The 27,667-nt window shown below is 36.3% G+C and overlaps 1 protein-coding gene across 14 annotated transcripts in view; it reads right to left on the reverse strand.

Annotated features, from left to right (window-relative positions):
- SLC16A7 (solute carrier family 16 member 7) overlaps nt 1-27,667 on the reverse strand; it is a 176,147-nt gene that overhangs the window by 81,792 nt on the left and 66,688 nt on the right. Inside the window, exon 1 of one of the 14 annotated variants that reach the window (XM_033221453.1) lies at nt 22,251-22,326. The exons of 11 other annotated variants lie outside the window; for them this stretch is intronic. The gene's annotated coding sequence lies outside the window, so the exon portion shown is untranslated. Of the gene's footprint in view, nt 1-3,492; nt 3,514-3,861; nt 3,984-22,250; nt 22,327-27,667 lie in introns of those variants that run through there. 2 more of the 14 variants (XM_033221452.1, XM_033221455.1) reach the window with 2 other exon arrangements.

Raw genomic sequence — 27,667 nt, forward strand, 5'->3', positions numbered from 1 at the left:
CCTTTTTTTATACAAAAGGATATAGCAACATCAAATTAATGTACAATGTTTAAGTTTAGGTGACAACTCACCCAATTTTACAACATAAATTAAATTGAACGAAATCTTTTCTTTTCCAACATGTAATTAAATTAAAATTGGACTCTAATCCTGAGAGGCTATTTTATTCTTCAAAGTGGACCATCTCGTGAATCCTATTGACTAATTTACTTTGACATCTAGACAAGAGAGATATCAATAGTGCATAGCTCACAAAATGTCAGTAACACAAAACCTGTTTTTAGACTAAACTATTGCAGTGGTTAAATGACTCTGAGAATGCTAATTGGCAATAAGGATCAAACTAACTAAAAATGCTTTATAATGGAAAAGTTAGAAAAAAATAATATAAACCAGTATGTAATTATCTATGAAGAATTGGAAGTGGACCTCCCATACCAAACAATTCCCCTGATTTCTAACACAGGTTGAACATCCTCAAATCCAAAAATCAAAAAAATTATGCTTCAAAATCCAAAACTTTTTGAGTGCCTATGTGACATCACAAGTGAAAAATTCCACAGCTGACCTGCTTACAAGCATTTCGGACGAGATATACTCAGACTGTAGAATTATGTGTAAAACAGTTATAATAGGTTTAATGCCAGCTATGTACAGGTTTGGATACTCAGAACTTGTAATGTTACCTTATATGGCAAAAGATGTGTATAAATTAAGGCTGTTGAGAGAAAATCTTATCCTGGATTACCCAGGTGGGCCCTAAATGAAATCACATGTATCCTTATAACAAAAAGAGACAGAGGGAGTTCAGAGACAGACACACAGAAAGGAAGATGCAGAGAGGAGATGTGATGTGAAGATGGAGGCCCAGCAGAAAGTGATGTGACCACAAGCCAAGGAATGCCAGCTGCCACGAGAAGCTAGAAGAGGCATGGAACAGAGTCTCCCATAGGACCTTTATAAGGAATGTGGTTCTTCATCTTGATGTCCAGAAATACTAAGAATACAGTTCTATTGTTTTAAGCCACCAAGTTTGTAGTAGTTTGTTACGAATGCCCTAGGAAACTAGGATAGCAGTAGTGGTGACTCATTTATAAAAGCCATTAACCAAGCAACTGCACTACAAAGATGTTTTTCTTATAGGCACAATTGCACAGGTATGCAAAGACACATGATGTCCAGGGCAACATCGTTTATCACTGTGGCAAACTGAAAGTCATTAGAAAATGTATAAATTGTACATTTATAAAAAAGTATTAATATCATATAACTATAAAATGAATAGGCAGATGTACACACACTGATATGGCTGAAATGTTGCTGAAAGTGTAATAAATGAAAAAGTAAGATGTAGAACAGAATATAATTATTTTAAATTGTATACACAGAAAGACTACTTAGGTTGAGAAAAGAAAACTAGCTCAGAGCAATATAAGCTATATGAAGTATCGAAATTTATCAGGCCCAGAAAGACAGGAGTATCGAGACTTCAGTCAGCCCAGCCCCTCTTCCCCATCCATGCCTGGAGGCAATTGTTCAAAGTAATTTTGTTCTTGACTAGCTGCTTCATCCATTATCTTCACGTTCTGGAGTTTGTAATACAAAACAAACAAACAAAAACAATACATAGCCAATCAATAGCTGATGTTATTTTAATGTAATTTTTTTGCAAACAACTCAAGAACCCCCTCTTCTTTTCCTTTAAAAATTCACTTGGGCCGGGCGCGGTGGCTCAAGCCTGTAATCCCAGCACTTTGGGAGGCCGAGACGGGCGGATCACGAGGTCAGGAGATCGAGACCATCCTGGCGAACACAGTGAAACCCCGTCTCTACTAAAAATACAAAAAACTAGCCGGGCGAGGTGGCGGGCGCCTGTAGTCCCAGCTACTCGGGAGGCTGAGGCAGGAGAATGGCGTAAACCCGGGAGGCGGAGCTTGCAGTGAGCTGAGATCCGGCCACTGCACTCCAGCCTGGGCGACAGAGCAAGACTCCGTCTCAACAACAAAAAAAAAAAAAAAAAAAAAAAATTCACTTGTAGACTGCCACTAATTGGAGTGTATATTCAGGGCAACTGAATCGATGCTCCAGAGCTGCAATTCACAAGCTTGGTCCAAATAAACTTCCTATGCATATTAATTTTGCCTCAGCTTCTTCCTTTAGTGAGATAATACACATACATTTACATATCTATACAAATTATGCCTTTGGAAAGTGACCATGTGGGATTTATATATTTTTGAAATGTTTAAATGTTATATAATGAGTAAATCTTATGTTTCTATTAAAAACTTGAAAATATAAAAATGTTGAAATACAAAACTTTAGAACGCAAATATAAATATATTTCCTTACATGTTTACTTGGTTGTGAGTTGTACTTCTGTTCATAATAAATATAAAATTTTCTTACTTTTTTCTAATGTTTTTCTCCTTGTAGCTAAATTTCTGTCATACTTAAGAGAAATCGATCCTTGCTTATAGATATTATCTAGTTGTTACAGAAAATCAGAATATGCAACCCCAGAATATGATTCTTTAGCTTAAGGATTACTTTGAGCTGATTATTTTGAGAACCATCACACACAGGAGAAGCTCTGAAAGTCAAGTCACCCTTTTGTAAGGGAAATTTATATCTATAAAGGAAATTTCTATTTTTAATGGTGTCTTCCTCTCTGCACCACTAAGAGAGGAACAACTAATTCACTAGAGACTTATCAAAAGAGAAGGCATGGACTTAATCTGTGTAACAAACCTTATCATTGTTTATCTGGTTTTCCTAGGCATCTCCACATAACTGGCCCTTCCCACACCTTTCTTTCTTTTAATTAGTGGACAATAGTATTTAAGCCTGAATTCAAATCTGCCTCCTTGAGATTTACTCATTTTTCTGGGTATCTCACAAGTATAATGAGGTATATACTTTAATAAACTTCCTTTTGTTTTTCTCTTGTTAATCTGCATTCAGTTACTGGGGTCGCAGCTAAGAACTCAGAAAGTATAGAAAGAAATTATTTTTTTCTTCCCTTACATGGGAAGCCTGAACAGTGCTGAATATCATGCCCCTTCCTCAAAAGGGAGTCAGCCCAAACTTTTAAGTATGATTTTCATGTCCTTTAGGGAAAAATTTATCTGGGAGTTTTACATGTTAGCATGTGTGCAGTCTTTTCTTCTCTCCCAGAGAGAAATTGTGTATATGGCTCTACAGTGAAAGAGGATGGCAACAATCATTCTGTGTATATCCTGTTTTGTTTGTCTTTTTCTCCTTCTAAAGTTTTTAAAGCCACAGAGTCCTTTCTAGGAATGAAATCTTACTCAGAATCCTACTACGCAAACCAGCTACTCTACTCTGGTTTATGGGATTGGGAGTGTCATAGAGAGCCTGGAACTCCACTTATCGGCATCCCCTGACTCCTGAAATGATCCTTGGTTCTTCCTAAAAAGTTTAGAATTCCTTACAGCATAGCTGGGAAGCCACTTATAATACTTTTCTTACCTCTCAACTTAGGAAAAAAACAGAATTATATGTAAGAGATTTTTGATCCTCCATTTTGCATTAGTCTCCGAAGATTCTCCGGTGTTTTGGTTATTTTCTCAATTTGAAAGCATTAGATCATTAACTGGCACCACAAAAGAGGAGGTAAAGAAAAATCCCTGGATACTTCTGGGAAGATTACATGGCCAAAGAATATCTTTCTGACTTTTATATTAAAATGTCCATTTTAAAAAATCAAATAAAAAAACCCACAGGATCTCCTGATATCAATGATGAGATTCAGAAAGATGTTAGAATCCCTAAAGTTTCTAAATAATACAATATTACTGAGGCAGGATTAAGAAAAGTACCACAGCAAGGTGAACCAACCTGGCCACAGACATTGAGAAACAGGGTCTTCCATTTCACCAGGACATAAGTTTCCCTGATCTATGGACTCCTCTGCCCACCTGAGGGCAGAAGCTTCCTTGTGAACCACTGCTCTTCAGAATCCTGAACATATTTAGTTCCATCTATGACATATCTCTTTGTCACTCAACACTTTGTCAGCTATAGTCTCATGATTCTATGACCCCTTCCCCTAGTTCCCGTGAGTAATCATACTTATAATATGGAAAAACTAACCTAAATGCCAACTCGGAGAAGTAGTTGCATATGTTACTGTCATTCATTTGATAAACTATTATATATACATTAGATAATGATTATGAAAGCTATATAATAAAAAGGGAAGTATTTGTTATATAATTTTTAGTTTAAAAATACTGTAGAAACCTGTATGATAGCATAATTCCAAAATGTGATAAAAGATACATGTAAAAAAACATAAACATAGGCTATAGAATTAGCATAAGGATTGCAGAAAAAATTATAATTCCTTAATTATGTTAAGTTGGTATAATACCACTATAACACGATAATATATAAAGTACTTAAATTAATATTACACATTTACTTATTTGCCCTAATTTTGATTCTTATGTCTGCTTTGAAACATAGGTTTAACTAGTCCACAACTGATTCAAATATAGTTTTTGTAAGGCAATACAATGAAACTGGAAGCTGCATTTTATTTAGAGATCTTACCTACATTTTTTTAACTTTCACCTTTTCTGTTTTATATTGATGTTTTTAGTCATACCTAAATGAAATTACAAGACTCCTGCATAATTGTAAAGAGGATACCCACAGACAATCACCACACAAAAATTTAGATATAAATAACATTTGCTGATTACCAATTGCGTGTATATACGTATCATTGTTGCCACCTGTTATGGTACAGATAAGTATCAATAAGCAAGACACTTAACAATTTAATACACATTTTCTCATAATACTATCTTTTGGCTACTGTCTTCATTTGGCAGGCAATGAAAATAAAGTTCAAAGATACCAAATATCTTGTTTAAAGTCTGAAAGTCTACCACAGTATTTGTCTCACTCTAGAACTACGCTCTTAATGAATGAAAAGCCATATACTTCCTACCAACTTATTATCTTTCATTCATGAACTCCTTAAAGTGGTCACATTGCCACTCCTCCACCCTCCTGTATTTTGCTTGTTCTAATACTTGCTTTCCTCATGGTCACTTGCCAGGTTTTCTGCCTCCACCATTCCAGCTATGTGCTTCCCCAATGACCTCAGGAGACACTCAATTAGTTGGTAATTGCCAAAACAAGAAGAGAAAATGAAAGCTGAAACCCACAGAATATTAATCTATCCACTGGATTCAGAAAATAATACCAATAATCAGGATTATGAAAGAGCCATGTTGAAGGGAAGGACTGTAGAATTCATAGGAACATAATAAAGTTACCAGATCTTTCTTCTACCATACACTTACAAGTGAATTGAATTGGTAGATTTTATTTTTGTTAATACTTATTTGTCCCCTACTCATACTTGTCATATTTCTCTGTAGGCAAAGCATAGTTCCTATTCATTGACTTTAGGTTTGGACATGTGACTTCCTTTTGTTAATGGAATGTAAGTCAATGCAGTGTAGGTCACGTCCAAGAGTATGTTTAAAATGTGTTTGCATATTTTGCCTTATAGTAGTCCTTGCTTTCCAAAATAAGAACATGTCCCTTTAGCCTGGATCCCTCAAAATAAGAAAATGTTTGATGGTTAGCTGAGCCCCTCAGAACCAACCAGAGCCACAGCTGACCCATAGTGCCTAAGCAGCATAGCATGGGTAAGAAATAAATATCTGTTATTGTAAGCCCTAAGAGATTGCAATTGTTTGACAGAATAACAAAATCTGAGCTAGGATGCATAAAACAAAATCCCGAGAAACATGTTGGCTCCAAGGATGGGCAGTCAGTAGTGAGGAATCTGTTAGAAGAAGTTAGAAAAATGGCAAGGTATGTTAAACAGTAACAAAATATTTGGTAAAATTTTTCACTGATATCTTCAAATACAGAAAATGTACACAATGTATTTGGGGCTCTGAGAAAAGAGGTTTGGAGATGATGCCGGTTGCATGAGTTGGTGGTAATTAGCTACATTTAGAAGGTTACTATGGAAGCTATAAAGCCATAATAGCAGGATAGCAGGGACAAAAATAAGAAAAGGGATAGGTATTATAGGACTTGCAGGATGGAAAGATATGTTCCCGTCCCCATCCCCCACTTAGCTTTAGCCTGGTAAAAGATTCTCAAGTTAAGACACTCAGGACAAGTAAAAACAAGGTCACTAAGCCAAGGAAAAGACCAAACCAAGAGTATGACTTTAGCTTTTTTTTTAGTTTATAGCATTTTATTAATATATTTCTTAAATTAACAAGTAAAAATTGTATATATTTACGATGTAAAATGTTTTGCTATATGTATACATTCTGAAATGACTAAAGCAAGGTATTTAACATACATAGAACCTCACATACTTATTTTCTGTGGTGAGAACACTTAAAATCTACTCTCAGCGATTTTCCAATATACAATATATTGTTATTAACTGCGGTCACCATGATGTATAAAAAATTTCTTGAACTGATTCCTCCTAACTGAAATTTTGCTTAGCATCTCTTAAAATCTTTTGCAAGAGTAAGTCAGACACCAGTAAGTCTTTTCAGTTTAAAAAATAGTCGGGAATGTAGCAGGGAAAAGAGATCAATGGTGTGGTCTCATGCAGGTCTGATAAATTTGAATTTTCTATAGAAGCATATAGAGAGAGACATGTCTTTTATAAAGAACTGATGGTACTATTATTTGTATTAACTAGAACCAAATAATCTTTCCAATGTCTTTAAGAGTATTATACTGTAAAATATGCTACTAAGTTGGATATGGAAAGGAACAGTGACTGTTGGAAATGTAAAATGACCACGTGATTAAGATGACTCAATATACAGTAACTTGCTTTATGTGATGTGCAAAAATACAATCCCATGTGGTATTTAAAAACATATATCACAGTAAATGTCACTAAAGTGTTGTAACACTTTGGCCAAGTGACAATAATACTGGATCTTAGTTTCTTTATTTGTAAAAATCACAGTGCAGAACTTAGTATTCTGAGTCCCTCTGAGCTCCCATACTTTGATTCTACGACACTAAAATAGTTCTCTTATTGGCCGTCTTAGTATACAAAACATAAATTTCTTCCCTGTTCTAAGAAAATGCTACTGCCATTCAAAATAAGTAATAAACATATGGACAGTGTTTTAACAACTTTTCCAAGCTCCTAAAAACTATGGCGACAGAACAGGGACCCTCCCCTGCAAAAAAAAAAAAAAAAAAAAAGTTCTTTTGAAAGAATCATTTGAAGAAATTACATTATATAAGCAGACAGGGCCTATGCTTAACAATTAAATACTAGAGGTTCCCAAAGGCCAAGTCTTAGTTCCTTAAGACTGCTTAGAATTTTATTCTATTCTCAAATCACAATTTAGTTTTCATAAAAGTTATAATATGAGATCTTCAGAGAATCTAGTATATGTTTAGTTTTTCTTTTATGAAGATTAAATTAATAAATTTTTATACTACTTAACAAAATATGTTCCTATAAAACTGATACAATTTAGCTCAATATTGTAAATAAATCATGTGAAAGTTTTTTTCAAAGACAGAATGAAAACAGAAGCTTGTATACTGTATATTCAAATATAAAAGAACTAAAATTTCAATTCATAAACTATATATGTTATTTAGTTCTCCGTATTTGCCCAATTCGTATACTCTTAAAACAAACATTTATATTATACGACTATCAAGTGGGAATCATGCCAACCATATGTTGTTGGATAAAAATATCATGATCAATAGCATTTAAAAAGCCACAAAATATGTCATAAATAATGCATAATAGTTGACTATTTACAGAGACTCCAAAAAGTATTTCCTTTTTTGAGCTTCTATATACATTTTATGACATTGACATCAGTGAGGTCTGTTCACCACCAGCATTTCCTATAAGGATCAAAAAAACCCATTAAAGTAAGAGGCAAAGCTGAAATAGATCATTTCCATCACATTCTATAAACATCAAGATTCACTATGAAAATTTTCTCCAAGGAAATGTCACATTAAATCACAGAATTCGCAACTTTAAGTCCTTATATTTAGAATTTGTTATTGTTACATAATAAACACTAAACACTGATAATGAAGTTGGTGCTGAATGGAATAAAAATGAACCCATAGTTAAATATAACCTAGATGAAAGCTATAGGAGCTGCTAAAATCAGTTTGTTGGATCCTGCTTGTCAATTCTGGAAGATGACCAGAAAGAACCATCATCTTAAATACAGAGAAAAGAAAAACTTAGCTTTTTCTTTTCCCCATACCTTCCTGTACTAGTCAAGATTCTGAGTCTCCCCTAAAACACATCAACAAGCACACACAGTCCTCTGGGAATTGATGGCATACTTGTACCACACCAAATTAGAAGTAACAAAATTATTAGGAACATTTTGTCTTTACTCATTGTGTCCATTTTTCTTCCCCCTTTGCCTCCCCCTAAAGACCTGTAGATGAGCCGCTTTCAGGTTATTGTTTAATTTTGTTTCCACCTTGACCTTTCCTCCTATATCTGGGTCTCTGCTCATCATCCTAGACCAGAGATTTCCCTGCCTGACTGGGTTCCACTCTGCCCCAGTCTACACACTCATGTTTGCTCTGACTTTGCTGCAGCGTGGAAAAGTAGCTGTGTGTTCCTTGTCCTAACACTTATTCGATACACCTTCACTCTCCACCAGAAACACCATGCTTTTCTGACCTCTGGTTTAGCAACCCCATTCACTCCAGCCTGAGAGACAGCCCACCAGCAGCTGAGTGGGGAGCACCAGGTTGCTGTCCTTCCTACCCTGCTCACTAGAAGGACAACATTTCAAACCTGGGAGCAGCAGGAAGGAGGTTTCTATCTTCTATCAGACAACCTTTCCTTTCTTGTCTGTCCTAGAGGAAAAGGAGTCCGTCTCAGGCTAACCCATTTACTTATGATTTTTAATGAAGTCTTTTGTCTTTCTAAAGGATTTGGTGTCAGTAATTTTCGTACTTTATTTTTAATTTATCAGTCATTTCTAGTTCTTTCCTTAGCCTACAAAATGTGTATATTTCTCTGAGCCTAGAAAAAGTAGGAAAAATGTCCTCTTTTAGAGTTGCCTTTATCTTGAGCCACCACTAAATTTCTTTCATCTTCTTTACTTCAAAATTTCATGCAAGAGTCACGTTTCCTTGTAGACTCTACTATCTCACCATATTGGCATTGTGAATTTCTTGCACTGGACCTTTCTCTTATAAAGTCTCACTGCATAAATTTTCTCCTAAAGATGAGCTATAGCTTTCTAATCTCCAAAGCCACTGAACCTCATTTCATTGACATTTTTAACAGTATGGAATAATATTCAATTGTACCTTGTACTTGAGACTTTGCAGTCCTTGGCCTCTCTCTTATTATATCACTACTCTTTATTCAATGGCTACTTTTCTTCATTAGGTCCTACATATGTGGGTTCTCATAAAGGTTAAATTGTTGGCTCTTTTCTCTTTACATATCCCCCATAATATTATCTATCTCTATAGATTCAGTTACCACTTTTATTCATGGTGTGATCCAATTCTCTACCTCTTGCAGTAATCCTTTTCCTAAATTTAAATTCTTCATTTATTGCTACTTCCTAGATAATTTCAAACGGGCACCCCACTGAAATGTTAAATTTTTGAGTTTGTACATTGCAGGAACCATTCCTAAGCTGAAAAACCCCAAGTCCTTTCTTTAATAAGTAATTCCTCTTTAATAGCTCTGGAATGCATCTTTCTTTTCATTTCTCTCTTGATCATCATGGTTCATGTGCTTTTCACCTCACACATGGACAACTGTAATAGTCCCCTAAAGGACTGTCTTACTTTCAGTTTCCCAACCTTGTCTCCTATATCTCTCCCCGCTTCTGGCCTCTCTCCAACGCATCCTAGCAGGATTGATCTCCCAATAGTAATTCTCAGATTGGGTCACTCCTCCATCTTCAATAGAAGGCATACCAAAGTTTGACTACCTTAAATTGTTCTTGCCTATTTTTCATAATTTCATACATGTTATTCAAATTGCATAACACTCTATCAGAAGACACCTGTCTCACAGGATGTTGACAGGTATTACACGGGAATGATTGGTAGATTGGAGAAATTTTCTCTTAAATATTATATTTATTTCACAATTTCTCAACATCTTCATTATGTCAATATGCATTTTTTTTTTTTTTTTAGATGGTGTTTTGCTCTGGTTGCCCAGAATAGAATGCAAATGGCATGATCTCGGCTCACCACAACCTCCGCCTCTCAGGTTCAAGTGATTCTCCTGCCTCAGCCTCCTGAGTAGCAGGGATTACAGGTGCCCACCACAATGTCTGGCTAATTTTGTATTTTTAGTACAGACGGGGTTTCTCCATGTTTGTCATGCTGGTCTCAAACTCCTGACCTCAGGTGATCCACCCACCTTGGCCTCCCGAAGTGTGGGATTACAGGTGTGAGCTACTGTGTGAGGCCACAATTTGTTTCAGTTAGACAATACAGAACTCCTAGACTGGCTTTCATGTACAAAGCTTTTTTTTTTCCCTCAAGAAAATCTAAACTGTAAGCATCCCGAGACCATAAACAGTGAATAAATCATTTATATTCACTATAGTATCTAATAAAGTGACCTCAGGCCAAGGAAATAACTTCATGTCAGGATATGCTGAACTTTATTTTTTTATAACTATTCATAAAATTATTTTTATAATAGTCTTCTGTCCCCTAAGATGTTAAAATTTATGTACGTTTAATTACATAAACTAGCAGTTAAAAATAAAATGATAACCCTAATGTGTAGTTTGTTATACATGTAATCCTAAAATAGATATTGCTGCTGGAATCATTATCTGCAGATAATGATAAAGTTTAGATCTACTCAATGGATTTAGTTTAAAAGCCAAATGTATTTCCACAAATGAGGTACAGGATTCACAAAGTACTAAGTACAGCTAGGTAAAGAAATTTTAGTCTCAGAAAAAGTTTTTTTAATGACCAGTAGAATTCTATTTGGAATTTCTAGGGTCAGTTTAACCCAGTTCCTTTGGGATCAGCATGTAACATGCATTTTCAAAGACCTTAGGGAATGAAGCTGTATTATGAGATTCTTGGGGTTGCAGGACTCTAATTGGCTCCAACCTGGTCCCTATAGGTGATAGAAATAGACCTATTCTGAGAGGAGTTCAACTGAATTCAGCCATGCTCCTTAGGGGCCTAAGAAAAAATGACCCAAATGCTATTGGTTCCCTATATGCCCACAGCAGACCCTCTCAAAGAAACCAGTGACAGTGAGATCCCTATCCAAATATAAGAAATTAATAAACAGTATAAATTGAATCACTGTTCGAAATACTACATTCAGTAACATTTAAACTTGAAAGGAGCTGCAAGGTGAGAATTACTCTTCATTCCTTTTCATTCCATCCTCCTCCCCATGCTTAAATCTCTCTAACTGGTAGGAATTGCCTGATGAAAAGGAAGATTATTATAGGAGATAATTTGGTTAGGAAAAATATTAACAATTTTTCTACAATTTTTGAAGCAGTTCTATAAAAACATATTTGCAATGAACCATAGAAGTATCTAGATTTAAATAAAAATAATAAAAAAAAAAAACAGCATTTGCTGGCACAGGTAAAGCTGGGACTCCCAACTGTATGCTTACAGAGCTAGAGAACTGATGACCATTCTAGGAGTTTATTTGCATGAACTGACAATTTTGTTTGTTTTGCAATGTGGCTACAGACAGGACAGTGCATGGATGCCCAGGAGGGAGTAAAATAATAAACAAGATGGATGACATGGTACATACACTTTTCTTGTCTGCAGGAACATCTGAGGTTACAGGGGATAGGTGATTTAAGAACTGATGCTACAGAAGCTGTTTTCACAAAATACTTTAGGACTCTAAACACAATGATGTTTTAAAATTCAGATATGGTCAGGTATGGCATGGATTTGAACAGGGGTCATTTTTTCCATTGCTGCCTGCACCTCAGTTTTGGTATTTGGGAATCAGTTACTTTGGAAGCACTAGAGGACAAGAACTTTCCATAGGCAGTGTTTTTGTTGCGCTGTTGCGCTTTCCACTGAGGGCATTAGCAATGGTGAGAAAGCAGTAGGGCAAAAACTCATTTGACCTCTCTTTCAGCTCATGTGCTTCCCAGAAATATTTGGTGGAGGAATTTACAGAGAATTCAGGGTCATAGAAAAGGTAAATGAAGGGTGAACTGTCCGAAGAACTACAATTATTACTATCAACCTAACTTCATTTTTAGTCATCAGTTCATCTATTCATTTGTTCAACAAATATCGATTGAAAGCCTATTATTTGTCAGGCACTGTGGATACAGGGCTAAACAAAACATGAATACATATTTTAGTAGAGGAGAGAGGAATGAGAAAGTTGAAAATATAAATAAGATAATTATAGATTGCATTCTATATAAAGAAAATAAACACAGTATTATAATAGAGATTAATCTTTCAGGGATAGAGGTAAAAAAAAAAAAAAGTTTGCAAGTAGAGAGTGGCCAAGAACATAAGAGGTGGAGAAATTTTCATTTTACTTATTCTGAAGAGTAGAGGCTAAAGAATCTCCTTCTCTCCTACCTGCCTCCTTCTCAATCCAAAACACAATAGCAATCAAGATAACTCATTTTCAATCTAAAAGAAATAAGACTAGACATAATGCCTATAAAGTCCAAGGTTATTTTTCAAATCTGGTTAAATAATATCTTAAAAACACTACATTGGAAAAAGTCCTCTATCTTCTGTGATGTTTGGCCCCAGAGTCTTGGAAGCTCTTAGGACCACTTCAGTGATGCACTGTTTCATTCTTTCTTGGCTATGAATCCCACAGACTTGGACTGGTTTCTACTTTTCCTGTCTTTTGCCTCTGTATCCTCTGTAAAAGTTCTGTTCTTGGACATTTTGACTACAAAGTGGGATAGCCTTTCTAACTTGCTTTTCCGTGATGCCAGTAAAGTCAGGCAGAAAACGCCTTTATTTTTCAGGTTACTACTAATTACTGTGGAAAAACACATGAGCATTGTAAAAATGATTAACAAGAATAAGTTCCACAGCTTGGAGTTATGGAATATTAACTGTGCTGGTCTTCAGTTACCGATCCTGCCTGTCTCCGAAATGATCATTTTAGTGGCAATAACTTTCTACCTTGGGTTTTTATACTTAGAGGTAACCCTCACCATGCTTCTTTCTTAATTCTAATTCTGCCCTTATGATGAAATCAAGGTAGAACACTATTTAATGTCTTGGTGTCTCCAGCATTCATTCATTCATTCATCCATTCATTCACTCACCAAATATTTATTTGGTATTTCATTTTATGCCAAAGACTGTGCCACACATTGGAAATACAAAGATGCCTAAGATGTAAGAGATAGTTTCTGATCTATAAAAGGACAAAAGGTAGGTGGTAATTATAAAGTAGATAATTACATCATATGATAAACTTCATGAGACAGGTTAGTTCAGATTTCTAAGGGGCAAAGAGGAGAATAACCTAACCTAGATAATGATAGTCAAGAAATTATAACAAGAAGAGTTAAGGTTGCACTGAACTGTTTGAACTGTCTTGAAGAATGGGATTAACTCCTGGGATGAGTTCAGGTAGGGTGAAATTGGGAGTAGGGTGAAATAGGTAACAAAAAAATACCAGTTGATGATGGCAGTGGTGGCCCTTCTATAGTGGCCACTGGCATGATGCCAGCTGCAGTGGGAGGGGTACATCTGGGGATCCAAATAGCCAGGAATAGGTGAAAGCCCCACTCCCTTCCGACTTGGCAAGGCAGAAGTCTTGTACTCTCTGGGAGCAGCTGTGGCCACCGAGCCATGGCTGGGGACCCAGGCATCCCTGTGCTCTTGGGAGCTGGAGGCAGGCAGGAGCCTCACCTTCCTAGATGCAGCTGCAGCCACCCAAGTCACACTGCGGACACTGGCATCTGTGCACTCTTGGGGGCCTAGAAAGGCCCCTCTGTGCCTGCAGGCTCAGAAATGCCTGCTCCCACAGCTTGGCTTCCCTCCATTCCTGGTGCCTGTTCTGATCTTGGAGCAAAGTAGAGGCCAAGCCTGCACAATGTTGGAACCCAGCTGGGTGTGTCTTCGCTCAGGGCAGCACTGACATGCCAGCCCCCTGCCACCTCAGCCCCCCTGGACTTTGGGTATCAACAAGCACAGGAGGGAGGCAAGTGGGGGCTGAGGGCAGCTCAGCACTGGCTTGCAGCCACCCGTTGGCACAAGCAGCCTGGGCATCATGAACAGCTTCAGGAGACAGACAGACTCCTGGATAGAAAGGGATGGGTTCCAGGTGAAACCCCAGCTTCAAGCTGGGGAAGGCCTAAAGCTTGGGTGGCAGGCTGTCAGACCCAAGGACCAGAATGGGAAATTATGGTGCTTTTTCCATGCCCGCCTGTAGCTGCCCATGAACCAATCAGGAGGCACTTCCTCCCATCCAAAGCCCATAAAAACCCTGGACTCAGCTAGACTCAAAGAGATGATGGGACAACCTGCCTGTGTAGAAGAGTCTCCTCTCTGAAGAGAGCTGAGCAGACATCAGAACTACTAGCTGCAGAGAGCAGTTACCCACTTCAGGGTATCCTCTCTGCTAAGCTGAACACTCATCAGGATACTCTGGCTGCAGAGAGGAGCTACCTACTGCGGGTTTCCTCTGAGCTGTTCTATTACTCAATAAAACTCCTCTTCACCTTGCTCACCCTCCATTTGTCCACATACCTCATTCTTCCTGGACACAGGACAAAAACTCAGACCTGCTGAATGGTGGGGCTAAAAGAGCTGTAACACAAACAGGGCTAAAATACACCCCTTCCCTGCCATGTTGCAGGCAACAAGAAGGAGAGAAGAGAGAGGGAGGGAGGAGCTATGGCCCTTCAGGGAGCCCAGACCTAGGAGTTCCCTGAGCCAGGGCTGTGACCTCAGCCAGCATGACTGGCTGCGTGCAGTGGCTAAGCCCCATGCTTGCTCACTCATATGCCCCTCGCTGCTCCACACCTGGCTCACCCTTGGCAGGTGTGAGATTCAGGCCAGCAGAGCAAGCCAAGAGCAGCCTGCCAGGCCAAGTGGATGGAATGAGCCCACCAGGCTCCAGTAAAAACTTGGGCAAAGGCACCACCAGCCACAGAGGTTTCTGGCTGGTGAAGTGACACCCAAGGATCTTACAATATTTGGATGTCCTGGAAGTAAGGGACACCATGGCACCATGACCTATGTAGTTGGAAACAAGTGAGGGTAGAAAAGCACAAAGCACATTTTTCTTAAAACTTTCAAAATTACTTACTGGTTTTTGAGTAAGGGAATGATTTGGCTAGTTTGCATTTAAGAGATAGGGTAAAGAAAACAGTTGAAGACAGAGGTTATAGCAACAAACTATAAGATTCTACTGCAAGGAATCTAGAAAAGCCATGACAAAACAGTAGCCTTGTGGAAAGACAAGAGGGAAGATTTGAGAGCAATTAAGGAACTAGAACCTAACTGTACTTGGAAGATGGATGCTAAAACTAGTGGAAGAAAAGAGAGGGATTGAGAATGAGACAGATATTTGACCTGAAAGGCTTGCTGAAACCATTTATTTATTGAGATAAGTTTTAGGTAAAAGAAGATAACATGTTTAGTTTGGAATAAGTTCCAATTTGGAGTAAGCTATAAATACCAGTAGCTTTGTTAATAAACATTTGCATGCAAGGTTTCAGAGCTCCTTAAAAAAATCTCATTATTATTTTAATGTTCGATTTTCAAATTTTTCCAGCTTAAGTTTTACCCCTTCCAATATGCCTCTGGCCTACCCAATAATGATGCATTGGACCAACCTCTTCACACACAAACCCTGATTTTGTCCTTTTACTAGAAAGGAAAATGCAGTTCACAAAAAGACTGCACTCCCAAGATCTCATCCTAGATTCCATTATACATTCAAAGTATCAAAAATTCACAACTATTCCTTAAATCTTTCTATTATAAGAAAAAACACTAAGCACCACATTAAAACACATACACATACACACACACACACACAAGAAATGGGCTAAAACATAATAAAGTTTAAAATAAGCTGTCTCGACTGGATTAAGAAAATGTGGCACATATACACCATGGAATACTATGCAGCCATAAAAAAGGATGAGTTTGTGTCCTTTGTAGGGACATGGATGCAGCTGGAAACCATCATTCTTAGCAAACTATCACAAGAACAGAAAACCAAACACCGCATGTTCTCACTCATAGGTGGGAACTGAACAATGAGATCAGTTGGACTCGGGAAGGGGAACATCACACACCGGGGCCTATCATGGGGAGGGGGAGGGGGAAGGGATTGCATTGGGAGTTATACCTGATATAAATGACGAATTGATGGGTGCTGACGAGTTGATGGGTGCAGCACACCAACATGGCTCAAGTATACATATGTAACAAACCTGCACGTTATGCACATGTACCCTAGAACTTAAAGTATAATAAAATGTAAAAAAAGGAATAAAAACAAATTACATTTTGAACATAAAAAAATAAAATAAAATAAAATAAAATAAGCTGTCTCTGTATGAAACAGAGTGCACATGAAACAGGAGAGGAATAAACTCATTTCAAGTGACATTCTAGTAAATTCTTCAGTTGAATGGTAGTCCTCTGGATATTAATTATGTTAATATGCTTTCTACCTTATGCAAATGTTACTTAAACTCTTTTGCATTTAGTAAAAGAAATTAGAAATAAAGAACATTAGAAATAAAAATATGTCCCTTTACCTATTTAGTAGATAAAAATACTCTAGGAAGGAATTATGTATTATCTACACTCCCTCCATTTTTTGCATTTTGTTTCCTTCTTTAATGTGGCATACTTTAATTCTTAAAAAAAAAAAATTATAATAATTTAGAGTAATTGAGGAGTAAGAGAAAAGTGATTTATTAGTTCTCTATTTTCCAGAAATTATGAACTTTGTTGGTGGGGGTTGTACCTAATTGCTTATAATTGTTCTTCACATTCATTTGACATGCTTGAATGAAAAAAATGGTAAAAAAAATCCAATTATTACTAAATAGATTTTATATGAGTAATAGTTTGCTGTTAGCTACAATTAAAAAAAAATCAGGAACTACTTAACATCAAAAAAGAAAAGAGCAGAAATCATGCCAGTATACTTAAAAAAATAAAATTGTACTTTAAAAAATAAAAGTTCAATTTAAAATATTAGTTTACTCAAAATGCAAATATATCAATATACAAATTTATATATAAATTACTGAAAGAACATAGTAAAAATACTAAAAAATGAAGTAAATTGTTTTTACCTAGAAGCATGATAAATCAGAAGCAAATTCTGTCAAATGTTAGTCATTGAGAACATCAATCTGTACAATGACTCTGATGTCAACTTCAGGTTTTGAGACTTAATCATTTCAGGAGCAAGAAAGCCATAAGTCATATTTTACCCAAGAGACACTTGGGTACACATATTCAAGCTGTTACCCTCATAAATTTCTTGACAGTTTGCCTGAAGGTCAATTGGCAATGAAATAAAAAATTTAAATTTTGAACAGATTATGTGAAGAAAGATTTAAAGAAATATTTAGTCATTTGGTTTATATATAACTGGGGAATTTGCAATAGCTACAAAACTAGTAAACACATAATAGTCCTGAAGTATACTTAATATGTAAGTGCATGATGTGGAACGAGGAAGTGCTAAATAACATCAGAACATCTGACCCAGGTCATTTTTTTTCTAAAAGTGTTCATTTAAATTTTTTTTATATAAAAAGAAGCATAGTTCATTAATGTGTAATCCCTACACAGATTTTATTACATCATGTATTATATTTTTTTCAGACTGTGGCAAAATTATGGTTGATTACAAAACAGGCCACAAATGCTTCCCCTCTCTGTATCTTCCTCTTTTAACATTTTCCTTTTACCTTCACTTTGAGGCTTAAACATGTGATCTGCTGTGTATGTCAGTCTACCCTGGCTGCCGTAACAAAATACAGTGGTGGCTTCAACAATGGAAATTTGTTTTATTACACTTCCGGAGGCTGCAAGTCTGATATCTGAGTGCCACATGGTCAGGTGAGGTTGAGGGCTCTTTTGCTGTGTGCTCACTTAGCCTTCCTCTGTCCAAGAAAACAGTGAGAGAGATCAAGTTCTCTGTTGCCTCATAAGGACACTGATTTCATCAGACCAAGATGCTACCATCACGACTTAATTACCTCCCAAAGGCACCATCTCCAAATTCAATTACACTGGGTATTCTGGGAGTATACAAAGACTCAGCCCATAACACTATGACCAGTGAATAAGACAATAAGAAATATGAAAATATGAAATAAGTAGATATTTGAAACCGTTTGTGCATTTGAGCCTGTCCTCTCTTGCTAGATCTTAAGGATGTCTTGGGACCCTTGTCATCACCATGCTATGAAGAAACAAACTAGTCTGCTGAATAATGACTGGCATACGGCCTTGTTCCATCATTGCCCTTCTTGACCCAGACTCGCTTAGTTATGGGTAAGATGATCTGAGAGCTGAGGATCAGATCTACCACTTTATGAGACAACTGTAACTGAGTCTTAGCATTTTAGGAGTCCTAAACCCTCTAGCATGTTTGAATTTGATCTATCTTCTGTCCCATTGTATCCACTGTGATTTGGGATATCAGAATATCACATGAGTAACATCATTCCCAAATGTACTCCTATCTCTGTAGCATGACTTCTATCTTGACTATTGGTTTTCACTCCAGTTCCCAAAGGACTGAAATCGTTGCCTAAATTTTAGCCCTTTTTATTGGAACATAGATCTCCTGCCTTATTTCTGCCAAGCTGCTCCTCTTTTCTGCACCTTCTTCCCAGCACCTCTTACTTTAGAGAGGTGGTAACACTGTAGAGAATTTTGACTTAACCTAAACAGGCCTACTACCTATACATATAACATTGGTGGGCTGACAAAAAATATCAGCACAGTTCAGATTTCCTCTGCTTTCCCCACCTGACTGGCCCTTTCAAATATCAGCACTAGTTCATGTGTAATCTAAGCTCTTTGGACCCAGTGATATGGATTACCTGTCACCTTAAACAGTTCTATCAACAAAGTTTTGCGAGAAGAAGAAAGCCTCTTTCTATCATTTAATTCACAAATATTTATCAAACAACTCCTATGTGGCAGAAGTCCAGTGTGCTAGCACTACAGGTATAAAGAGGAAACAAGATATAGTCTATGCCTTCATGGAGTATATAATCCTTTTAGAAATAATAACAAGGAAAAAAGAATATAATACTCTATGGCAGCTTTTCTAGAATATAACACTCTATGGCAGCTTTTCAGCTAGAATTATCTGAATCCCTAAAAATGGAAAATTGTCTTAGTGGCTATTTTCTTAGTTATTCTGATATTACATAAATATTATGCAACATAATGCAAAAGAGAAAAGTTAACACATAAAATGGATAAATCAGGTGTAAGGCTTAGGTCATTAGGGAATAATTTTCTTTTTTTTTTTTTTTTGAGACGGAGTCTCACTCTGTCGCCCAGGCTGGAGTGCAGTGGCCGGATCTCAGCTCACTGCAAGCTCCGCCTCCCGGGTTTACGCCATTCTCTCGCCTCAGCCTCCCGAGTAGCTGGGACTACAGGCGCCCGCCATCTCGCCCAGCTAATTTTTTGTATATTTTAGTAGAGACGGGGTTTCACCGTGTTAGCCAGGATGGTCTCGATCTCCTGACCTCGTGATCCGCCCGTCTCGGCCTCCCAAAGTGCTGGGATTACAGGCTTGAGCCACCGCGCCCGGCCAATTTTCTCATCAAAATCTAGTTGGGAAAAACTGCTCTAAGGTAATAACTATTGTATAAGGCAGCATAACTAAACCAGACTGAGATCATAAAGATATTTTGGTTGGTTGAGCCTTGAATGATGAGCGTGATTTCATCAAGTGACAAGGAAAGAGTAAATAAATCCAAAAGAATATTTGCAAAAATTCTTCTCAAGAGAGATGAGGATATCCTTGGAGAACTAACAGATAAACAAATGCCCTCTTCCAGTTAGATAACCAATGATGTTCCAACAAGTAGCACAGCAAAGATCAATAGAAACTTAAGACATTTGAAGAACTGATACACAGAATTAAACATGCAGTGTCATCTTTATAAACCTGTTTCAATATTAAGTTCAGTGTTATGGGTAAGAAATGAATATTGCAATATTTTATTCATCTTTGTTAATGTCCTTTGGGTTATATGAGACAGTTTTTCACTCCTTCTATGATGTTAGGCCGCACAAAAGAGAAGAAAGTGTACTAATTAAATGCTTAGGTAAATATTTTATTGCTAACAAAAATTACTGGAGGTTACTTGTGGACAAAAAAAACCCAAAAAACAAAAAAACATATTCTCTGACAACTTGTCTAATCTATAAGTAACACAGTGTCCTACCTTACTGAGCTAGGGCTTAATTTTGTTCAACATCATGGGAGTCTCAATTTCAGCACTTATTCTTTGTTATGACATATTCTTACTAGTATATTTTAGAATCAACTTCAAGAAATAACTGAATCTATTTGCCAATTATTGTCAAAAACAACAGCTCAATATTTATTATGCCAAAATCAATTCATCAATTTCAGCAAATTCTACAGTTCTTCTACACTCAGCTATAAAATGCTCAAAGTTTTGTTCAAGAGGTTAGCTTCATTATACGTGGAAATATTATGTGGCAAAATCATTCTGACATGTTTAATATACTGCTCAAAATTATAAATATCATAAGAACCTTGTAAGTTATTTTATCATAGAAGTGATGGAAATGAGACTTTAGCCTACAAAATATCCTGAGTCAAAGTCAACTCTTTCATGCATTAGAGTGCAGAATTCTATGGCTTTGTTAAAGCTCGGGTCAAGCAGCTGACTAGATCCAAAACTGCATTTGAATTAAAGTCCTTGGACTACTATAAAGTACACTTACAGAACTATCTTGATAGAGAGATGGCACAGCCTTCCATCCAGGTAAGAACACAAATAAGCTCTTTGATTACTATATAAGAATGTCATGTTTGCAACCCACACAATTAGAATTCAATGCATATCTAATTGCAATAGGCAATACAGAACTGCGATGCACTTTATATTTGATAATTTGCTATCCACTTTTAGTCCAAAGTCAGCCAAAGAATCAATATGTTGCTGTAAATTCACATATGAATGTAACCTCTCTGCTGCAAGCACATGATGATAAAAAAATCTGAAAAGCAAAAAACAAATTAAATATCTAACCTAAATGGTGATAATAATAACAATATCAACAAGAAGAAGCATCTCCATTGCCCAGAAACAGAGGGAAAACACAGCATGGTTTTCCAGCACAACATTGGAAAACACAACATAGAGCCTGCCGGAATATGGGACTGCAAGTAGTCAACGAAGCAGAAGTTCATGCTCTGCATGGTAGAGGGGGCTCTAAGTACTCCACACAAGATGGGAGATAAGAAAGTCTGTCTCACTGATACAGGCCAGGTGCTGGTCTGGCCTGCTGTCCATACCTTTAAACCTCCTGAATGGAGGAATAAAAAAATAAAATCATTGCTCATCAGCATCTGAGAATATATGAAATTATGAACCTGTCAGCATGGCTTTGGTGTGTATCTAAATCAGAAGTAGTAATACTATCCCAAATGTTTTGGAATGAAATTACCTAAGTCCTATAACAAAAATCAATTTATCTTTACTATTTTTTTCAACAAAGTACCCACACATAGTTATAAAATGTAATGATTTAGAATAGGAAAAATAGGTTACTTTTGGCATTATAATATGAAATACAAATAATTTTAGTGAGTAAAGATTTAGTCTTATTTTCAGAATGTCAATGTTAAATTTTTTTTTAATTTTCCTTACTAGCCAAGACTTGGCACACTATATAATGTACATTATTTTAAATAATTATGATTAATACATCTTTCAGCCAGTAGGATTAAGAACCACAATTGATAGTTTCATAAAAACATGTAAAAATTATCTTCCCATCTAATACAATACAGAATCTCTGCTTAGCCTTAACTTGGAATACTTCAAAAATAAAATATTTTTACATTAGCCAGCATATATAAAGTTTCTCATTGTTATTCCAATATAGAGCATGAAATCACATGACACTAAAGGAAAAAAAATCACCTCTATAATCTAAACTACAATTAACATGAATACGATTTGTATCATTTTTAAAGTTACCTGAATAGAGAGAGAACCCACGTTTGACACTTTTCTCCCGGCTCAGGGCTAAGAACAGAGGCAACTGATCATTAACTTTTAGCCACAAGCAAACTTACACACATATCTCCAGAGACTCTGCTTTGCCCTTCCCTCTCTCTTCTCTCAAATAGGGGAAAGTTAGTTCTTTCTCTTTTTCAAGAACCTGCTTTGACATGCACAACTAGTTGATACTTTTCAGAGTCTAAAGTAAGCTTGGCTTAAATTATATCATGGGTCAAAGAAGGTGGCCAAGTCTGGCAATGTGAACTGCTAAATTTAACCTTCTCATGTGTTGTATTGATGTAGCCACATTTTCAAGCACATTTTCCATCATGTGATTTAATATGCATAAAGCATATTGCAAAAATGCTGTACCATATAAATTAATAGTTGAGTGAGTCTTCACTGAGTCTGAGACTAGGTAACTTTGTAAGTTACGAACAATAATAAAGAGGCCGGGGTCAAAGTGTTGCATCTCTTGTGGGCCAGTCAGTTTAATCTGTTTCCTGATCACACAGAACACTCCCTACATGGTCAGCCATTCTGTAAATGCATGTTCTCTGTCCCAAAGAGTCCCCAGCCCCATGTGAGGGTAAATCTGGTGATAGATCATTAGTACCATCTCTGTATTTGAAGAAATTACAAGAACCTTTGGAAAAATGCAGTGTTGTGATTTATTAAATGCTTCTCATATTCTAGGTAACCATTTTGCCAAATAATTTATACCTATTACCCCATTCTCTAAATGATACATGATAGACATTATGATAAATATTTTCCTATGGGGACACCGAAGCTCAGAGTTTTGATTATTTATTTCATATAGCTGTGAAATATTGGGTCCTGGATTCCGACTCTAGATTGTCTAGATTTGAGGCCCATGTTCCTCCCTATCAAACAGCATGCCAGACTCCCTCTATCAGTGGATGAGAAATATCTGATTTCCTTTGTGAAAGATGTAATTATTTAGATCTAAGCACTAAGCAGTTGCCACTTGTAAAATATGCTTCCCAAAGATTTGGGAAGGCTGCATTTCTAAATGTGTATAATTATTAAATAATAATAACCAGGTAATAACATAAATAACTTCTAGAAATTTTATCTAATTTATTTAACCAAATAAACTAAATGCTTTTACAAAATATGTGGTATGTTTCTATCATTTCTACTGAAAACTTCAGCTTAAAAACTAAAATGAAATAAAAGCATAAAGAAATTTTACCTAGTACAAAATTAGACATAAACTGAGATTTTAACACAGTGAACAAATTGTACCATGGATTTCACAATTATACAGTACATCTGACAATCAAAAGCAGTCTACATGTTTACTGAGAACTCTTCAAATGCTTCTTTGTCCCAATGAAACAAGGTGCTTAGTGGCTAGTGAGTGTTCAATACATTTATTTGGGGTAAAATTATTAAAATGTAATATAAGTGATTAACCAATGAATAACTTCATTTTGTACCCTGTACATATACCTCAAAGTAGTTTCTTTTTTAAAAAGGGTAAAAGAATAAAATTTCAATAATATTGTTTGCTTTATCAACTTTTTTATATTGATAATATGATAAGACAATTTTATGTACAGAAATTATCATCAACATTATTCAGTTAATGTTATTTATTACATCAAGAATAATAATTTTAAAAGGCTCCCATATGTATAGCTAATTGTTCTAGTTAGTATTATTACAAAATATTCTAAAGTTAAATAAGAAGAGAAATACAAAGATATACATTTGATATGTAAACATTATGTTATCAAGAAAATAGTTTGATAAGATTTATAAAGAACAAAATTGACAGGAGTTTGAAAAACGTATTTTGTACTTATTTTGTATTATTTTGCTTACTGTCATTACAATATAAAATCCTCAAAAAATACTATCCACTGATAAAAACCAGGGTCTGTTAAGTCTAGTATGCATGTTCGAAAAGTTTAAAGAGTTCAAATTATAAATTACATATTTTCTTTCTAAATGTAGAATTCATCTTTCTTCACATAAGATATTTCTTCTACCATATTACTTTAACATGTTGAATAAACATTTTAAGCAAATATATCAAAAATTAAAATTCACCTAAAGCAGCAAATTATGGGTTAATGTTTGCTGGTGTAAAACAAATAGCAAATAGAATGAACTGACTTTAACATTAACTTTAGTCACCTTTGTAATCACAGTAACACCTTCAACAATTTTACTCACCTTTTTTTATCAGAACATAACTTAAAGCACAGAGAAATCATGTTACTAAAGTTGGGCAACTAAATTCTGTGAGATATGAGATCAACACAGACAGTGTGGTTTCTACATGCACCTTTGAGAAAAGAAAAGCCAAATGCAAAACAGACCTGTTCACCAGGAGCCCTGGGGAGAGAATGGCTGAAGGTGACTAACTTTTGCCAAGGTTATAAATTCTCAAAAGTAACTCCAAAAATAGGATCATGCGAGATTTTTTTTTAATTTCCGGTTTCCAAAATTCTTCAATAATATGAGGACAGGAGAGAGAGGAAACGCAGATAGTCTTAGGAGAAAACCTTGATAAATAGCCTGTGTGCCCTTGGAACAGGTTATTAATTCTGTGTTTAAAACATGACAATAAGTTCTTGGCAATAGATTTATTTATAATATTATTCCCAAGTTTCACGAAGCATTTTACACATTTCCCTTGTGAGATTATGATGTTTTTCGCATTGTAACTAAGGAGTAAAACTGAATTAATGTGCAAAATCCAAGTTTTTCATCTGACTAAAAAGTGCAAGAAATTCTAAAGAACAGAAAGCTCACATATATATTGTGAATGGAAAACAGCAGTAAATTAATCAGAAAACACAAAAACCAAAGGTCTCACAAACATAATGGAAATAATATAACACATTTCTTTTCTCATCTGGATACAATTTTTTTTCTATTATTTTCCTGGAAACAGTATCATAATCCTAACTTTCACTGAGTAGTACTAACAGTGATTGTATTTTCTAAATTCTAGAATTACAATGGAGCTAAAAGTTAGCTTACAGCAGAAGAAAACAATCCACATTAATTATCTCTCAGAGTTATAATGTAAAAAGAAATGATTTTTAATCTTGATAAGCATAAGAGAAAGATGCCATCAGTCAAATTTGCTTTCACAGAATAATTCCTTTAAAGTTTTAATACATCGTAGAAAAATCTAATTGGGGGAAGGTGGTCCTAAATATGCATGTATTCTACCACCTTAATGGATTCCCCCTTCTTGCTGACAACAGGAGCTCACTAATGGAAAAGAATTATTGGAAAGGTGATTTGAGTACATGGTACATTTAAGACCCTTACTTTCTTAGCTATTATCCATTCAATAGAAGATACTACTGTATTTAGCCAATAGAGGAAATAAGTTCAGAGAGAGAGTGCTTTAAAAATACCCTTCTAGCTCAGCATCTTGGGTTCCACTTAGCTCCCCACCATCACTCTCAGCTTGCACTGTGGTCTCACAGCTTTCTATTAAATGCACTAACATTCTGCCACTCAGCTCAAAGTCTCAGAGTCAGCAAAAATGTCTCTTCTTCTCTAAAATGAAACCAAAGTCGCCAATCCTTGTAAATTCTACTTGGAGAAGAAGTTAAATCTATCTTCCTTCCCTAATTCCCACAGGCACTAACAAATTTAGTAGCCTTCCAAGTGTTATCCCAGCCTTCAAACTCTCTACTCAAAACCCCAAATCTTTGCCTAAATTGTACATCTAACACAAATGCAGACAACAACATGTTCCTACTCAAAACTGGTCAATATCCCCTCCCCTTCCCAACATCCACATACCACAAGCATCTTCCACCCACTCAACCACCCAACCACTTCTCCTCCACATAGGAATGCCAGAGAATATGTTATAAAACATAATATGCTTGGGTGTGTAGTTTCCATCTATTGCTATTGCCAATTATACTAGAATAGGTATCTTAATATGCTTTGACTTTTTACTGCCATTTGTAAAATAAGAAGTCATTATTTCTCCTGGTTTTAAAAACACTACAAAGGCATTAGTCATTAACCAGATATAAATAAATGAAGTTTAAGGCAACATTAAATCTACTGTCTCAGTCACATCTCACAGGGTATGAGATCTTTCCATACCTCAAAACAAACTTACATCTTAAATAAAACTTAAGGTAACCTTTTGCTGTTATTTTAGGATTTTAATCATAGTTTATTTTATTGTATTTTTCAATTTTGTGACAGGGTCTCACTCTTTCACGCAGGATGGAGTGCAGTGGCAATCAAAGCTCACTGCAGCCTTGAACTCCTGGGCTCAAACTAGCCTGCTTCAGCCTCCTCAGTAGGTGGGACTACAGATACATGCCACTACCTCTGGATAATTTTTAAAAATTTTTTGTAGAGGCCGGGCGCGGTGGCTCAAGCCTGTAATCTTTGGGAGGCCGAGACGGGCGGATCACGAGGTCAGGAGATCGAGACCATCCTGGCTAACACGGTGAAACCCCGTCTCTACTAAAAATACAAAAAAACTAGCCGGGCGAGATGGCGGGCGCCTGTAGTCCCAGCTACTGGGGAGGCTGAGGCAGGAGAATGGCGTAAACCTGGGAGGCGGAGCTTGCAGTGAGCTGAGATCCGGCCACTGCACTCCAGCCTGGGCGACAGAGCGAGACTCCGCCTCAAAAAAAAAAAAAAAAAAATTTTTTGTAGAGACAAGGTCTGGCTATGTTGTCCAGACTGGGATTTTAAGCTATTTTAAATAAAAGTATAAAACCTCCATATGATGATGTCAGAATATAACAATTTAAAAAGCAATGTAAAATTACATGGCAAAGACAGTTTATAGAAGCCATAACCATGCCCTAGAAGTTAAAGTCCCATGGCTTCAATGCTTTTATTACCCTCTGGTTTCCCCACGGGGACTAGACTTTCTTGGTGTTCTCCTCAGCAGCAGATGGAGGCCATGGACCTCTTTTGCCCTGGACTGGCACTGTGACAGACCTCAGCCTGTTCACTAAACTTCATTCCCCCAGGAGCACCAGTTGTTACTACTGTGATGCAGCATAAAATTCTTTTAAAAAAAGATGTTTAAAAAAAAAATCTAAAGGATACTTTTTAAAAAGGATTATTTAAAGGGCTCTTAAAAAGCAGCAGCAAAAGCAAAAACAAAAACCACAAAATAAAACAACGACAAGAAAGCACCTTGATTTAGTATTAGAAGAGTTGGGTAAAACCTATACTCTACTTCTCATCTTGAACAAATTATCTAACCTCTCTAACCCCCAGGCTTCTCACCTACATACTGGCCTCATATTTCCTAATGCAGACACTACTGTTAAAATAACACTTCAATCCCCTCCACATTTGATAGCTGAATTTTCAAGAAAAAATTAAGCAAGCTTGATGCAGCAATATTCTGG

This window comes from Trachypithecus francoisi, unplaced genomic scaffold (assembly GCF_009764315.1).
Source record: "Trachypithecus francoisi isolate TF-2019V2 unplaced genomic scaffold, Tfra_2.0 Lachesis_group11, whole genome shotgun sequence".
Taxonomy (NCBI): Eukaryota; Metazoa; Chordata; class Mammalia; order Primates; family Cercopithecidae; genus Trachypithecus; species Trachypithecus francoisi.